Genomic DNA, 16685 nt, shown 5'->3' with positions numbered 1-16685 from the left:
ATAAATTTGAAAGGACAAACTTATGAATATAGGATATTCTATAATACTTAAGTGTAAAGGTTTGATTATTTACAGCATTATTATCCCTGAATTTGGCCTGCCACATGTGTTTGCGCTGCTAATAACATTTAGAACTTGTTGAAAATAAAAGACCGCTTGATCAAAGTCCAATACACACAGAGGCTCAGTTATGATGTTTAGTCATATGTCTGCCACTTAGACACATATTGCATGACGTGTCTTCAAGAACTATTTTCATAAGGAAGAGCGCTAAAACCTTGAATTTTCAGAGTGGGAGCTTGTAAAAAAGAATAATAAATAATACCTAAAGCATGCTTCTCATGCTATATGTAATGATATACGAAACATTCAACCGTCGAACAAGGATAGAAATAGCACCTTGTCGGTAATAAATTGATGCGATAATGTCCTCATGTTTTCTCATTGTTAATCCTCTATAGCGCCGTGTATAAATACGGAGGATTCTAGTCCTCAAGCACTTCATCCACAGACTGAACCTCGAAGGAAGTCAACATGATGCTTCTTGTACTCACTCTTGTTTTTGTTGCAGTTCTAGGCTACGTTAAGGGCGATAAGCCAGTTTGGGCGGATAAAGTGGCAAATGGAGCCCACCAAGATGCAGTGAAGGTAAAATGATTCGCTCTTTTTGCGATGTTTTTGCATGAAGAAATATAAGAGATGTATATATTTGTTTCATGTGAGCGTAAAAACCAGTGAATGTTGTTTTCAGTTTTACGACTCATTACAACTCAAGACTGTACCAAATATCCACACAGCGTTTTTTGTGTGCTCGCAGAAGCTTACAAACGATCGTCAAAAGACTTAGTACTTGAGTTGGTTAAAAAGTGTAGACAAGGCCCGTCTATTTCCGACTTCCACAAGGATACAACTTCTTTCGTTGGCCAACGCTTGCTCTTTCAGCGAATTCAACTTTGGGATTTGAGTTGAATATTTAGTGTAAATTGTTTAGATGAGTAATAAATGAAGAGAATTGTATTTTATGCACATATGGCGTAATAATAAGCTTGCTGTATTTTTCTTTTGGAGTGAAATTCGGAGTGAAGTATCCTTTAATATCCGTAACGATTACCACTTCTTTATGCATACAATTTATTTTCACTTTTCAGATGTTTTACACTAACACAAAGTTATAAACATGATTTAACAACAAATCTAATTGGCCGTATGGATGTTGCGCTGTAATCTACGCTTCTCTAGGAATTTACGCGGACCATTAGCTTCAGTACGCCTTCACCTGAAGTATCTTCTTACGGCAAGGCCTGTGCTGCCAAAGTTGTTGTTCTGAACAATTGCGTCTGAGTAGTGCTTGCAAGTCTGTTTCGGGAAATACATGCTCTAGACTGCAGACGAATCATGACTGGAGGCCTACAAAGTGACGTCGTTTTGTGCTTCTGGGAACAGAACCTCCGGCAACAGAACAGAAGTATTTCACACGCATGATATCCGTAACGTATTTGTGCACGAAAACTTGAAAAAGTCGTACCCTTGCATTTGTCTAATGAAATCTTTTCGATTATGTCATCTTCTTCTCTGTCCCTTCTGTCATTGCACTAACTTCTGACGTCCAACGATACTTAACACTACTTTCGAGAACTGATAATTTTGAAATTTAATATACAAGCTCTTCTAAGCACGTGAAGCCAAAGCATATAATAACAGAGGGAGGTCATAAGGTATTGAACCGTTGCAGTATGCACTTGCGCTCAACTCTTTTTCCGCCACCGTGGAGAGTGGCGGCCTCTACTGGAATTTTATGAGTCAATTACGTATTTGGCCATATGAATTTCAATGAAAGTTCACAATCTATATTCTTATCTCGTGACACCAATCGAGAGGATATAGGCAGACCCTGCAAAATTAACGTTTATGATGCTGCATAACTAATTATCGAGGATTTTGCTAGAAACTATAATTTTTCAGTCCAAACTCTACATTAATTACGTATATTCTGTTTCAGCATCTCAAAAATAGTGCTGAGAATGTTTACGACATGGTAAAAGCGACCTATAAGAATGACCCAGTGTGGGGGAATAACTTCAGATGTCTGTATGCTGGACTTGACAGCTTCAATGAGAACGAGAAGAGCGTTGACGCATGGTTTATGTTTATGAATGATGCTGATGCAATTTAGTAGGTACAAATTTCTTGCTTAATTGATATGCAAAAAATCGACGCAATATTGTCACGTGGTCGTCACACGAACGAATATAGCAACGTCGATGTTTTGATGAAACTGTTTATTCGGCCATACATGTGGGTGATAAATAGGAAGTTAGATGACAGCCGCGCACTGGCACTAATAAAGGCGAACAGAGCGTTAGCCGTCGATAAACTGACAAGCGGCGAAGCGCGCCGCTGCTTTTACATATGCCGGTGAAAATTCCAAGCCTATCACTGGCATTCGCATAAATGCTAAATAAATCTCTAGTGTTCGTGCTTTTCCGCAATCTTAACATACCAATATACAGAGATCGCGAACCTTCTCGAAGAATTGAGCGCTGTATAGGCTGAGCATTCGTAGACCTTGCGGATGAAAACCGAAAGAAAACGAAAGGTAAAATAAGAAATTGTGTAGCAATATAGAAGATATGGGGAGAATAATGCGTTGAAACCACCATATGAGTATGAGAGACCCCATAGTGAAAATCTCGGGAAATATCCACAACGTGGAGTTTTTTACGAGCACCAAAGGGTGAACACATAGGCATACAGCAACTTCGCCTTCTTTGAAAATGCCGCCGTTGAGCCAAGTTAGAAACCGCGACCTGCGGGTCAGCAGTCAAGTACTTTCCCCAATAGATCACTGTGGGGGGGGGGGGGGGGGCAGGTAATATAAAAGTAAAATAGCCACCGAAGTCCTAAAAAATTTCAATAAATTCAGCCGACAGGGCCACACACCTTTGCATGGGAGGAGAAGTTTAGGAGTCGGTAACAATGACACGTTGACCAACGTCAATGATATCATTTTTTTCCGCTTGTACGAGAGATCAATACAAAATAAACTCAAAGACTTGACAGAAAATCTTGAAAACATTTTTTGCCTAATGCGAACGTAATCGGTACCATACCTTGCTTAAGTAATCTTGTATACAAACACGTTTCTCGTTACACCAATATAAAAGTAGCAGGTTACCGCCCTACGTTACCAACAAAAAACTGTAACGCGTTACCGTTACAGTTACCAACAAAAAGTAACGAACTTTACCTCTGCTGGTACTCAGCAACAATATATATCAATCATTTTTCTTTTTTGCTGCCGGAACTTTCAGTAAGTATATTTTAAAGCTCACAGTTATTTTTCACACAATGCTTCTAAGCCAAACAGCGATATTATCTGAAATGTTGATTTAACTATACCTTATGCACTGAACCTGATCATGCACTGAGCCTTATCAATGTCATAGAGCTTATAGTTAGTCGCCTCTATAGTTGCATGCGATATCTTTGAACTCTAGCACATAGTGAAGCTCTTTGTCTTAACATCACCTAATCCACAATATGAGGTTCAATTATCAACACCTTATATATTTTCACAAACTAGTCGAGTTAACTATTATCGTAAGGATAAACGCTCTCCGCTAAGGACGCATTACTGGACTTTCAAAAAGTTTACGGCAATTATTTTAGCTGCTTCTCCTGGCCAAAAAAATGCGCCAAGTTTGTAGAAGTAAAGGAATGTTTTAATGGCCTGTTTGACTGGGAGTATGTGTGTGCACAATAATTTCTCGTTCATTTTAACCGGTTTACTTACCGCGAAAATTGGAGGCGTTTATGTGAAAGTGTTCGAGATCAGCCTCGCTCCTTCGGGAGCTTTCTAACTAGAAACGTTAACGAGAACGCAGTCTGCCATTGCTTCACAGGCTAAGTTGAGCATGCCAACAAATTGCATGTTCATCATGCAGTCGGCAAGAAGGTTTGGCATACCATCGACAACTTTCGTGTGACGAGACAGATTGAGGTTCAAAAGCGCTTCGTCATCTATCTGCGCCTCCGCAGTAAAAAATGGTCTATGAAACATTTTTCATGGAGAGAAGGATCGCTTCCTTTCTGAACAAAAACAGGCTATCGGCTCTGTGCCGGTAGAAAATTGTGGTGCTGTCGAGCACAGGGTGGCAGCCGCAGCTATAACAATGAATAGCCAGAAATCTGTCGGTGTTGTTCCGAGCATTATTGTTGTGCTCTCGGAATAGAGTTATGGAACACCTGCCTTTCCAGCCGATGTGGCAGGCTCAACACGAAAGAGAATTTCTGTAGACTATCTCCCTCCTCCACGCACAAATTCCAGAAATCAACGACGATGCCTTACCTGGCATCCAACATCGTGTCTCGTGAACGGACTGATTCTCTGTGAGAACGAAGCCAAATTGTGAGGGGCCGAAAAAACCGCATGCACACCAACGCGTCAGCCTATCTTTTAAAGCTGTGTGCACTGAGAAAGCTGAATCTTGTTAGAAATGACTTCGACTGTTTCAAATCTGCCCATGCTTACCTGTACGTCATAATTTGCAGCCCGTGGTACATGGCCCTGAGCTCTGTAGGTGCTTTCAGCGACAGCAATCAGCAACGTCTTAGGGTAGCCAGCTGTTACAAGACGAGCCACAGTGCTCTATACTGTCTTATGTCCGCGCAGGGAATCGGTGCCAGCTAAAGATGCCCCCACCCCTGAAGTTTCTCAAACTACACTCCGTCCACGCTTTACTTGTCAATGTCAGTTAAGCGACAGCGGTCCGACGCTGCATCAAAACAATTTTTCAGGGCTAATATCGGGAATGTACCTTCTTTGAAATGAAAAAGTAACGAGTAACCTGGCACGTCATGTTACCAAAAAATGTTAACGGCAGGCAGTACGCTACAAGTTACAGTTCCGAAATTGTAATGAGTATGTTAGTAAGTTACCTAAAAAGTAACGCGTTACCGATAACGACGTGACTTCTAAAGTGCGTCCGCACACACGTATAATGCGGAACAGGTAGCAGCAATGTTAGGAAATAGAGGATTGGAGAGTAGTTCGAGTGCAGAAGTATATACTTACCATCGGCGCATCAGCCGTGGCCAGGAAAGAAACGCAAGCCCCCCCCCGCCCCCTTACCAACCAAAAAAGAAAATGTTTGAGGGGATTGTGTAACCTAACTTTTGACAGTGACAGGGTGGGGGGGCAGGGGTGCTGAGCCACCTTCTTCTCGGCTGCACGCTGGGGAAACCAGGAAGTAAGGCAAACTGTTTCCATCACAGCAATAATCACTCCATTATCTTCTTACGCTTGATTGGAAATGTTACGAGGCAATGTTAAAACACAGTAAGATTTTTCCAACAATCCCGCTCGGATAAATTTTCTTCTAGGCGCTTTGTGGGGTGGGTCACCTAATCAATGCTTTTGCGTCTTGTTCTGTAGGCAAGCGCTGAACAGGGGCCCTATAATATTGCGTCATTTTTCATGCTTTTATTTTCGTGTGACATTTTGATGCAGTTACGAATTGGAACGAACGAACTCTTTATGAACCAGTCAAAGTACAAAGTATTTGCTGCTTCCGTAAAACTAGTTTTTTATAGGATAGATCATTACCGCTGCTCTGTCGAAGCTCTTGTGAGCCGATGAGCTAAACGATCGTTTTCGATGCTTAAGTAGTTATTTGTGGGCCCAAATTCATATCAGAGTACGAGCGCGTCAATAAAGTTCTCTTTCCTGATATATATAAAAGAAGGTAGCGATGGTTAGAAGATAGAATAAACATGGTGTATGAGCCAGGCCACGTCTCCCATTTATTATAGCGTCCTATATATATATATACAGGACGCTATAATGAATGGGAGACGTGGCCTGGCTCATACGCCATGTTTATTCTATCTTCTAACCATCGCTACCTTCTTATGTTACAGGATTCCCCCTCCCCCCAGAAGAAGTCTTGTCTAACACTTAACAAAACAACAGAAACGGGTGTTAAAGCGAGCGAAAAATGTCAAAATGCACCATAGTTCTGTTTCAGAGGGGAGTTCCTTAACTCGCACAAAAAATCTACAGCAGAGGGAAGCAGTGCGGTCATATCTAAGAGAACTCGGGGGGACGAGGCTGGCTGTGGCGTTCTGGGGAAGATGACCACGTCCTGCACAACTGCACTGACCAAGACGCTGCTTCAGCAGCTGCAAAGAACCAACAAGGCGGGACGTCCTTGTAGAGTTTGAAGGTAGGCACCGAGTTTTCTGTCGTGGGTGTTGTATTCTTTGTCGTGGCTGGACAGAACCATGGCATTAAGCTTGCGTTTGCGGTAACCAAAGTTGATGATACGATGTCTGTGTATCTGAAATTTGCAAATGGTGACGTTCAGTCTCTTTCGTGGTTTTTTAAGGTGGTAACTCCATTGGTAGGATTTTACATGAAGCGTTGATATCTCGTACAGAAGACTTCCTTGACGTTTCCTTTTACGAATATGGCTCAGATGTTGACGTGGTGTTTCCTTTAGTTGGTGTCGTTTCTGACGACCATCCTTAAGTCACAAATATGCTCGTGATCTCATTTGAGTTCGTCGTTGTGCTTGATGTAGCTGCCATATTCCGGAGTTCTTTGAGTTCTTGATGGCACTGCTGATGTTGCGAAATCTTATGAGGTGGTACTTCTCTAGTAACTCGAGCCTGCTTTTTCTTAATAGTTGATGTGACTAGTAGATAGTTGGTAGTCGTTGGGTTGTCGTAATTCTCGAAAGAAAATGAAGGTGGTGCACTAGAAGAGACAGTGAGGTCTTTGGAGGCTCTTGCAACGCCGTTCTTAATAGTCGCTTCTGGTACAAGGCAGTGCTTGAGAGTTGATTCTTCTGAGCCACCTGTGTTCGTTGGACTCTTAGGTGGCTAGGAAATCGACGGCGACACTGACAAACGTTTGATTTGGACGGAATTTGCTTGAGATTGGTTTTTTTGTCTGCGCAAATTTGGAGGTTGACTGTTCTGATGCATGAATATGGAAGGCAGACCCTGGAATTGGCTGAGTATGCTCGGAGCATCTCCACTCTATTTTGACCATAGTGAACACATGAGACACTAGGTGAGCGTTGTGAGCGACTGAAGATCCATGCGGCAGAAAAGCAGGAGGTTGGTCAATGCGCGAAGGCTGCTTTTGACTGTGACGACCGAGTGCGGTTGTCTGTGGATGGTGGGTTACAAGCAAGTCTTCGTCGTAGTCGTCATCGTATTCTTTAAACCAAAGGATCATTTCTTGTTTGATCTTTTCCCATGACTCGTCGTTTTGAAAATTGTGGGTGAGGTAGAATTTGAAGGCCTCACCAGAAACGTAGTCGGTAAAGTTGGCGACCATCTTCCGTTCCGACCATGATGCAGCGGTAGCGTGGAGCTCGAACAGGTTCAACCAGTCCTGCACGAGTCCATCGTCCGCTGCTCCAGTGTACTTGGGGATGGGAAGGTCTGTCGATGGTTCTGCCATGATGCCGATAACTGCTTGCGCCTGAGATCACCTCTTCTGTGGTCGATATTCAGTTGAGGCGTATTGCCGGCGGCTTCGTAAATGATGTGTGGCTGACGAGCGGCGGCCAGGTCTTCATCCTGTCGACTCGTGCGACGCTATGATGAATGGGAGACGTGGCCTGGCTCATACACCATGTTTATTCTATCTCCTAACCATCGCTACCTTCTTACGTTGCATATATATAATTATATATATATATATATATATATATATATATATATATATATATATATATATATATATATATATATATATATATAGTCAGTGGGAGTAATAATTCAATGGGCTAGTTAGTCTTCATGAAGGTATGGGATATGGCACAACGGGAGTGTTGTCAACAAGGATAAATATATTTATTTCCCAACAGTTTCGGGAGGGGTCCTCCCATCATCAGGGGATGAGTTATACTGACATGAGGTTCCAAACTTCGTTGCTGCCGCGTCCCTCTCGCTTTGAAAGACGTTTGCGAGAGTGAGAGGGAACTAGAAAAAGGAAAAAAAGGAAAAAAGGGGGAGAAAAAAGACGAAAAAAAGAAAGAAAAGAAAGAAAGTAGAAAAGAGGAAGAACCACTGTCAACACTGAGAACGAAGCCAACTGTCAGTCTACATCCACATGCGGTTCATATCACGTGCTGTTCAGTTCTTGACGTGTGTCGGGCCACCCAAGATTGTCGGGCCACCCAAGGTTTGTTGACCGCTTGTCAACAAACCTTTACAAAAAGCCTACAGACCGTCAAATGTACCTACATTTCAACAGCAGCCACCCAAAGCATTGCAAAACGGGTATCCCATATTCTCAGGCCTACAGGTACCGAAGAATATGCACCGATATGCGGGAATTCGACAGACACGCGGAACACCCAAAGCATTCCTTATTGAAACAAAATTATCCGGAAGACATTATTGACGATGCCATACTACGTGCTCGCAACGTGAACAAGAATGATATAATTAAGGGACCAAACAGAGTATCTAAAACGACTTCCCAAACGAACCTTGTACTAACTTACTCCTCATCAGCGCCACGAATCAAACACATACTTTCCCGCCATTTTAACATAATCAGGCAAAGCAAACGACTAACTTCTATTTTCGCGAAGCCACCTCACGTGGTGTACCGCCGGGATAAATATCTGAAGGACATTCTTGTCAGAGCAAAAACAAACACCCCCAAAATTCAATCAGGGTGCCATCCCTGCGGAAAAGCTCGATGCAAGGTATGCCCACAGATGGTCACAACACGCGAATCCAAAGCGAACTTCTCGGATTTCAAATTCTGCATAACTGAAAGCCTTAATTGTGACTCCAGTAATGTAATATACATGCTACATTGCAACTTCTGCGGACAAGAATATATCGGCCAAACAGACACGCCATTTCGGCTGCGGTTCAATAATCACCGGTACCGCGCCACTTCACTGCCGAAGCTAACTTTATCTAGACATCTGCGCCTGCCAAACCACAGTTTTGAAAATATCAGCGTAACTCTTTTGCAGTCCGGTTTCTCAAACAGACGCGAGCGCGAACAGCGTGAGGCATATTTTAATTTCAAATTTCGTACATTAGTAGCCGGCATCAACGAGGACCCCGGAAAACTCAACTGCCTCCGAGAAGTAAGCCAGGAGAAAATTGGTGACAAAGATTGATAGCTGGAGACCATGCTTTTTTCTGACTGACTCGTACGTGTACACTGTCCTTTCTTGTGTTTTTTTTTTCACATGCACATATAAAGTGTTTACGTTCGCCTACCACTTCATGACCATTGAAGGGAAACAGACGAAGATTGAAGGTAGATAGCCGACCGACCCATTAACGAGAAACCTTTCCTTTACGCACGCCACCCGCCGCCAGCCGAACGACCCATTACGGGGATACCCCTTTCTTTACGCACGCCGTCACGGACCCTCCTGGCACCACGGCGACAATCTTGGGTGCCCGACACACGTCAAGACCTGAACAGCACGTCATTTGAACCGTATGGGGATGTAGACGGACAGTTGGCTTCGTTCTCAGTGTTCACAGTGGTTCTTCCTCTTTTTTACTTTCTTTCTTTTTTTTTCTTTTTTTCGTCTTTTTTCTCCCCCTTTTTTTCTCTTTTTTTGGCTTTTTCTAGTTCCCTCTCACTCTCTCTATATATAAATATATATATATATTCGTGTGTGTGCATCCCAGCTGACGATTGAAGTAGGCTAGCCCCCCCCCCCCCCCCCGTCGCAAAAAGAGTTTGTACGCCAGTAATACGGACTCTATAAAATGAATTGTGAGCAGAGGTGAGTATGGCTATTGATCTGCGTAGCCTAACGACGTTCGATATTGTAGAGGCTCCATGTTGAACTGAAATATGAATTCGTTTTCTACTTGGCCAATCTTTGTTTGCTTCCGGCATCACCGTAGCGCTAGAATTTCCTTCTGGACGGCTATATGATACACCTGGCTACAATAAAGAATTATTGAACTTCTACGCGCGAAAATTCAGACAATTAACGCAAGATATCAGGCACTCGTCGAAGTCTCTTGTGCTCACTGTCTAAATTTTTTCGCTCTTACAAACTTAGTAATATATTACCAAACAGCCCGATCCCACACTTTACAATAAAGAAAGCGCAATCACATATGAAACTGAGCATAAGTATTGCTGTTATGCCCAACGTACTTCGTATAGAGAAAGATGTGTCAAGCACCAGAAATAACTCTATAAAAGTGCTTAATTTGGGAAGAGAGAAGGCATATATAGGCAGCATCGCTTACCTTATGTCAATCCTGCCAACAGCCAATCAGAGCTAGATTCTAACTCAATGACGACCAAAAAATGAAAGCACAGATAATCTTGGAGGGAATGCAAAACGTATTGAAGTTAGATGCGGGTCTTCGGGCTAGCCAACTGACGCTAGGCTGTCTTTACTTTGTAGGATGCCACCCATCCCGGTTTCGACGTTTTTTATAAATCAGATAGTAGGTGCTTTGATTCTTGCATGTTGTCATTGATGATATGGTCCTTTCTTTCTAAATTTCTAACAATACCTCCTAAATTCAAGCAAAAAAATACTCCATAGTACCGAGTAGTATTGTTGCTGTATTTATTCTCGAAACATTTCAAGTTAGTATCATTCTCCCGAGAAGTGTTTTGTGAGCGAATTTTCCAACCCCTACATTGGTGCTTTAAAGTGTACTGGTATAGTCGAAAAATAACATATAATGAAAAAAGGTGGTGTCAGTTTAAAGCGGTGTTACAAATGTTGCGATGATACAAAGGTATTTAATGGGGCGTTAGGCTTGGTCTACATATTCTCAAGCAGTGAAAAGCTACCTCACCGAGTAAAGTCGGCTGTCTTGGTGAGCAGAAAATTATTGTAACTGGCTTTAGTGCCGCGATAATGACAGAGAGAGAGCACACATACAATAGTATGTGTCCTACGGACCACTAGTAGGGTTTTGTTTTTCAACCAATTATAGAAAAGTACCACCGTGTATTTGCAAGAACCAATTAGAATCTGTGCAGCAGTCTTTCCTAATCTCATCCCAGAAGCTTAAGCAGGATAAAAGCATAAGTCGAGTGAATTGTTTGTCGGAGCTGATAGTAATGCATAGTACATATTCGAATACAATAAAACCGCATATGTTAGGAATTGTTCAATAAAATGGGGTTATTAAAGAAGGTGTGTAGAAGAAAAACTATTACCTTATGATTCAAACTTTCAGTGGATGAGTATAGTCTTCAGCTGTTTTGGATATCTTGAAGCAAATACAGATATATCTTATGGTTCTGCGGGGCTTTATTTAGAAACGGTTACGCCTAATGAATGTTGTAAGAATATTTACAGAGCCGAATAAGATAATACCTCCAGAATTGCGTTCGTTTGTGGAAAGCTACAACACAAAGAACCTTGACGCTTCATCACAGCTGTTAGATTTTTGTACTTCTATGCTTCACTGAGTGTGCATCACCTAAACCAAAATGGTATTTGTTCTGAACGTAAACGTCTGGGCCCACTGTGGTAGAAACATCGAAAAAACTAACCATGTTGAACATCTTGCATCACGGGCATTCTCAGTTAGGATGCGAGCACAAGCTGTGATATCGTAATGCAAAGCGTCAATTCAAGTAATGCAAATGCATTAAACATAAGACAGAACCTCTCGTCTACATTCATAGCACCGAATAAATGCATTATCTGGATCAAACAATAGAATCTCAACATGACTTGTTGGTGCATTTTTAATCTATGTCTCCATTCTTAGAATGCATATATTGTTGCCTAAAGAACTTGTGTTGATCATTTTCCACGCAACGGCACTGTGTATTATCCGGAGATTATTTATTTATTTATTTATTTATTTATTTATTTGTTTATTTTTTTATTTTTTTTATTTATTTATTTATTTATTAATTTATTTATTTATTTATTTATTTATTCTACTTAAGGGCCTCTAGGGCATTACATAAGAGGGTTTCATACAGTGATCAGTGATAGAACCAGCAAATGGTGATTGATTCCGCCTTACGTAAAACGGCACCACAATCATATAAAGACAGCATTCGGAAATCGGGACACTCCATGGCCGTGATTTTAAGAAAAGCAAGAAAACTACGCGGTGAAATATCTCGCACCCCTACTATACTACTATATACCCAGCGTGTTCGGCACTAAAAAAAAGCGGGCTATATTGTCAATATTGATGTTTCTGTGACAATGCAGACTTAAAATTATTCCTCGTTTTCATGAGCGAACTATTCCATAATAACCGGGGTAGCTTTAGTGATATGGTTGAATAAACTATCATTGTAAGAAAGCTGTTTCAGGATGTCGTGTCCCTTAATTATTGTTGCATGAACCTGAGCATGCAGATACACCTGCACTCTTCTTTAACAATACTTTCAGCCAAACTTCCTAGGAAAGGCAACTGCTGTTAAAATGTACGTACAGTAAAGAAAACGCCATCACCTACGTGACGAAAGGTATGTTTTGCTTTTATGCCTTCTGTACCAGTGCATGTTAATTTCGGATGCACAAACCGTAAATCCAAAATGTAAACACTTACCGTTGACTAGATAAGGCAGCAAGATCTCAGGCGTGCGTTTTGTGTGGGCGGAATTATTATGCCAGCAATAGCTGTAAGAACACTGCTACTTCCTCTGAAATAATGTGTACTTGCTCTTTCATCATAATATGTAAGAAAAAGGGTTACCAGTGAATTTTATCCAGCGAAATATGTGTTTATTGAAGGGCTTAATAGACTCACTGAGGTGCGTCACTCAACCATAAAATGAAATCACGAGTGCTTTTAGGATCATTACGAGCCTGAAGGCACTGTTGCTGATATTCGCAGTAAAAACAGCTGTAAATTACACCCATGTAAAAGTACAGCAAACTATATTTAATTATGCTAAAATATTTCACTTTCACGCTGTTTTATTACAGTAGAAGAGCACAAGCATTTTTTTTATAATTGCTGCAACTTACTGAGGTTTGTCTGACTTTTGCCCTCAAGAACACCACCAAAGGTAACAGAAATGACCTGCTAGTGCACTAAGTCAAAAATAAATATTTACCCAACAAAGAAACGCTATATAAATTCCGTTTCGTTCACCATCGTAGCAGTCTATATTGGTTTTCACCTTGTTGTGTGGACTTTCAAATAGTGTAGTGCATTTTTCCCGCTGTCTCTCTTCTTGACGCAACTAGCATGTGATTTGCTTGTGAACGCGTCATATATTCAAGAGAATCGTTCGGCTTTAAATCAGTTCTTAAGGGTGAACAGAATGGCGTTGTATTTTTTTTTCTTTTCAATCGTCTTTTTATGTTTGACAATCACACAAGAGAACACGAACTGCACACTCTGTCACCGAGTACAGAAATCACTTGCGTATGTTTTCAAGCAACGAGACTTTTCACACATTACAAGCTAGGGTCATATTTCCACAAATTTGACACTTTAGACCTTGTTGTGTGCATCATTGGTTAGTGTTCGGCTCATAACTCTATCTCGTGCTACTTAACAGCAAAAGGCAGCATTAAGAACATCGCACACTCATTGTATTGTTTTAAAAGTGACGTTGCTCAGCACTTCAAGGGTTTCGCAAAACAAAGGTATAATAAAATAAAGCTGTATTCTCCAACTTCTGTGGCTCAACTGCAAAAAAAAACAGGTGCATAGTCCCAAGGTGAAAGATTGGAGCCATCGTAATCCCATAAAATAAACGAGTGCGATAAAAAACTTTCACAACGTTTAAATGCATATACTCCTAAACATTATCACACGCTTATTGCAGCCATGCACTATTCATAATTTTTATGTTCGCTTGTAGATGAACAAGTTTTCACAGACGTCCTCGCATACTCTGACGGTAATTGCTACGTTGTCTACGCTCTTGGCGCAGACGGAACTGAGGGAGGTACGTAAATTTAGTGACTTCCATTCTCACCAGAATTTGTAACACCGTGCTCTCGCGAAGATATTGTGCATTTTTCCTGAAGTATTCACTTTGTGTGTTTCAAAAATTGAGTTACTAGATAACTCACTGTGCTGCCTGTTATCAGTTTTTCCATTGGCTTAACATAGAGCAGAGTTCACGAGTTTTTATTTGCGGCGAAAATAGATGAATGATATTCTTTCTTGTAATTTCGTGCACGTGTTGAAGACGCTAGCCAAACGAAGTGCACATAAAATAGTCCATGTAACTCTTTTTCTTGGTCATGCGAAGCCTTGTCCAACCTTGTTTCATAGACCATATCATTGATAACAAAGACACAAATGTTTCTGCAGCTAAAACTTTTAGCTTATACAAGAAATCGCAAGATAAGCTCAGCGAGCTAATGTGCTCGAAATGTTGTTCTTCAATGTTGTTCTTCATTCTCTGTTTGGTCGCTATTTCAGGCATCGCTTTAAAAACACCAGCCATATATATAAAGAAGCCTCGTTGGCTGAATAAGGCTCTAACTCTAATCCACTAAAACGGCAATCTGCCGTCCGTTTATCACCACAGGGGCATCGAAACACTAATTTTTTGTTTGCATGCTTAGAGAAAAACGTACTTAGTAGGAAAAAAAATGAATGTATTCTACCCGCTACTGATTGTTAAAATCGGCAACATTTATGCGTGCAAACGCAGATTTTTACTGATAATTTCTTCTTAAACATTAACACGGGATTGTTCGTATCGATAACACGCCTACTGCTATATAATTAACGCGAAACGTTTATTGTGTCTGCTTCTCAAACACGGTGGCATATTAAAATCATAAAAATATGGGTGACCCCAAAACTTGGGGATGAACAGAGTCTCAGTAGGGGTAATGAGCATCAGCTGGCAACATAGCCTTTGGATATAGTGCTAACAGCCAAAGCTATGGACAAAAATAGAAATAATTGTACAATGTACCGAGAACACATTGAACAAATTGCGTCATGTGCGTCCCTGGTTATTGTAAGGCTTGTTTTGTAAGATTGGAAGCGTCATTTAGGATATCAGGTCGTTGTGCACTTTGAAGTATTTATTACTCTGTTTCAGAAAATGGCAAATATTCTGACATGAATCGCTGAATATGCTTGAATTTTTATCACTGGGTATGCTAAAAAGTATGAATAAGTGGTAGTTTACAACATAAACCCAACCCTGAAGAATACTTTTTTTTTTCAATTGTTTCATAACCATGCATTGTTGCACGTTTTGTTGAGCCATTGGTTTTCGGCTTAAGAAACATGTTTGTCGTATTTTGTAGCACTAATCTATACCTTGCATTCTATTTCAGGTTACGAATTGTGGGCTAAAGATTTCAAGAAATTTCCAACCAGTTGTCTGGAAAAGTTCAATAAGTACGCAGCTGGTCTACCGGTACGGGGCGTATAGAGAAAAGACATATAGACATAGAGAAAAACATAATTAGTAGAAAACAATGAATGTATTCCACCCGCTATTGATTGGTAATATCGGCAACATTTATGCGTGCATATAAAAAAATTTTTCTCATAATTTTATCCTAAACAGTAACGCGGGACTGTTCGTACCGATAACACGCCTATCGCTATGTATTTAACGGAAAACGCTTATTGTACCTGCTTCTCAAATTCGTTGGCATATGAAACTCATGAAAATATGGGTGACCCCAAAACTGGGGCTTGAACCAAGCCTCAATAGGGGTAATGAGACCCAGCAGGCAAGATAGCCTTTGGATATAGTGCTAACAGCCAAAGCTACGGACAACAATCGAAATAATTGTACAATGCAGGGAGAACACACTGCACACATTGCGTCATGTGCGTAACTGGTTATTTCAAGGCGTGTTTTGTAAGATTAGAAGCGTCATTTAGCATTACAGGTCTTCGTATACTTTGAAGTATTTATTACTCTGTTTCAGAATGTGCGCAAATTATTCTGAGATGAATCGATAAACATACTTGAGTTTTTATCACTGTGTATGCTGAAGAAGTATGAATATCGGGTAGGTTACAACAAAAACACCACACCGAAGAATACTTTTTTTTAATTGTTTCATAACTATGCATCGTTTCACGTTGTGTTGAGCCATTATTTGCAGCTTAGGAACATGTTTGTCGTATTCTGTGGCACTGATTTATACCTTGCATTCTATTCCAGGTTACGAACTATGGGCCAAAGATTTCAAGAAAGTTCCAACCAGTTGTCTGGAAAAGTTCAATGAGTACGCAGCCGGTCTACCGGTACGGGGCGTATTCACAAGTGATTGCTCTTCAGCGAGAGAAGAATAACTTGGGAGTTCCGTGCCTTGAAGGTCAACTGTAGTATTGGCAACTCATGCGTCTATGTTTGAAGCAGTGCGTTCTACGACATCACTCACCGAAGTTTCTTGTGTTTTGTACTTTCTAGTCACTGCTTCCACCAAGCAGGAGTAGTCCGAAATAAAATATTCTATAGGCGGAATACAGCGTCCAATTTTCAATTATCAGATGCTTGTACAACGCTCAACTCGGTTGTCTATAACGATAGAGCGTCGTGTGCGAATCAGCATGGACGACACCTGCTGTCGCAAATATACCACATCTGAGCAAGCGCGGCACCAGGGATGTGCCTGCCGCGCAATACTGATCCCTGAATATCACCGCGAATGGAACAACCACTCTCGCCATCAAAAGTGCTCAAAGCGATTCCGCGAAAAACAAAAAAAACGAAAAAAAGACGAAGTAAAACCGTGTTC

At 41.1% G+C, this 16685-nt stretch overlaps 1 pseudogene; it reads left to right on the top strand.

Annotated features, from left to right (window-relative positions):
* The first annotated feature begins 537 nt into the window (after positions 1 to 537).
* LOC119165459 (female-specific histamine-binding protein 1-like) lies at positions 538 to 16239 on the top strand (annotated as a pseudogene).
* The last annotated feature ends 446 nt before the right edge of the window (positions 16240 to 16685 follow it).

The sequence above is a fragment of the Rhipicephalus microplus genome, chromosome 8 (assembly GCF_043290135.1).
Source record: "Rhipicephalus microplus isolate Deutch F79 chromosome 8, USDA_Rmic, whole genome shotgun sequence".
Classification (NCBI taxonomy): Eukaryota; Metazoa; Arthropoda; class Arachnida; order Ixodida; family Ixodidae; genus Rhipicephalus; species Rhipicephalus microplus.
Note: the sequence above shows the minus strand (reverse complement) of the source record. Positions and strands in the feature narration are given on the sequence as shown.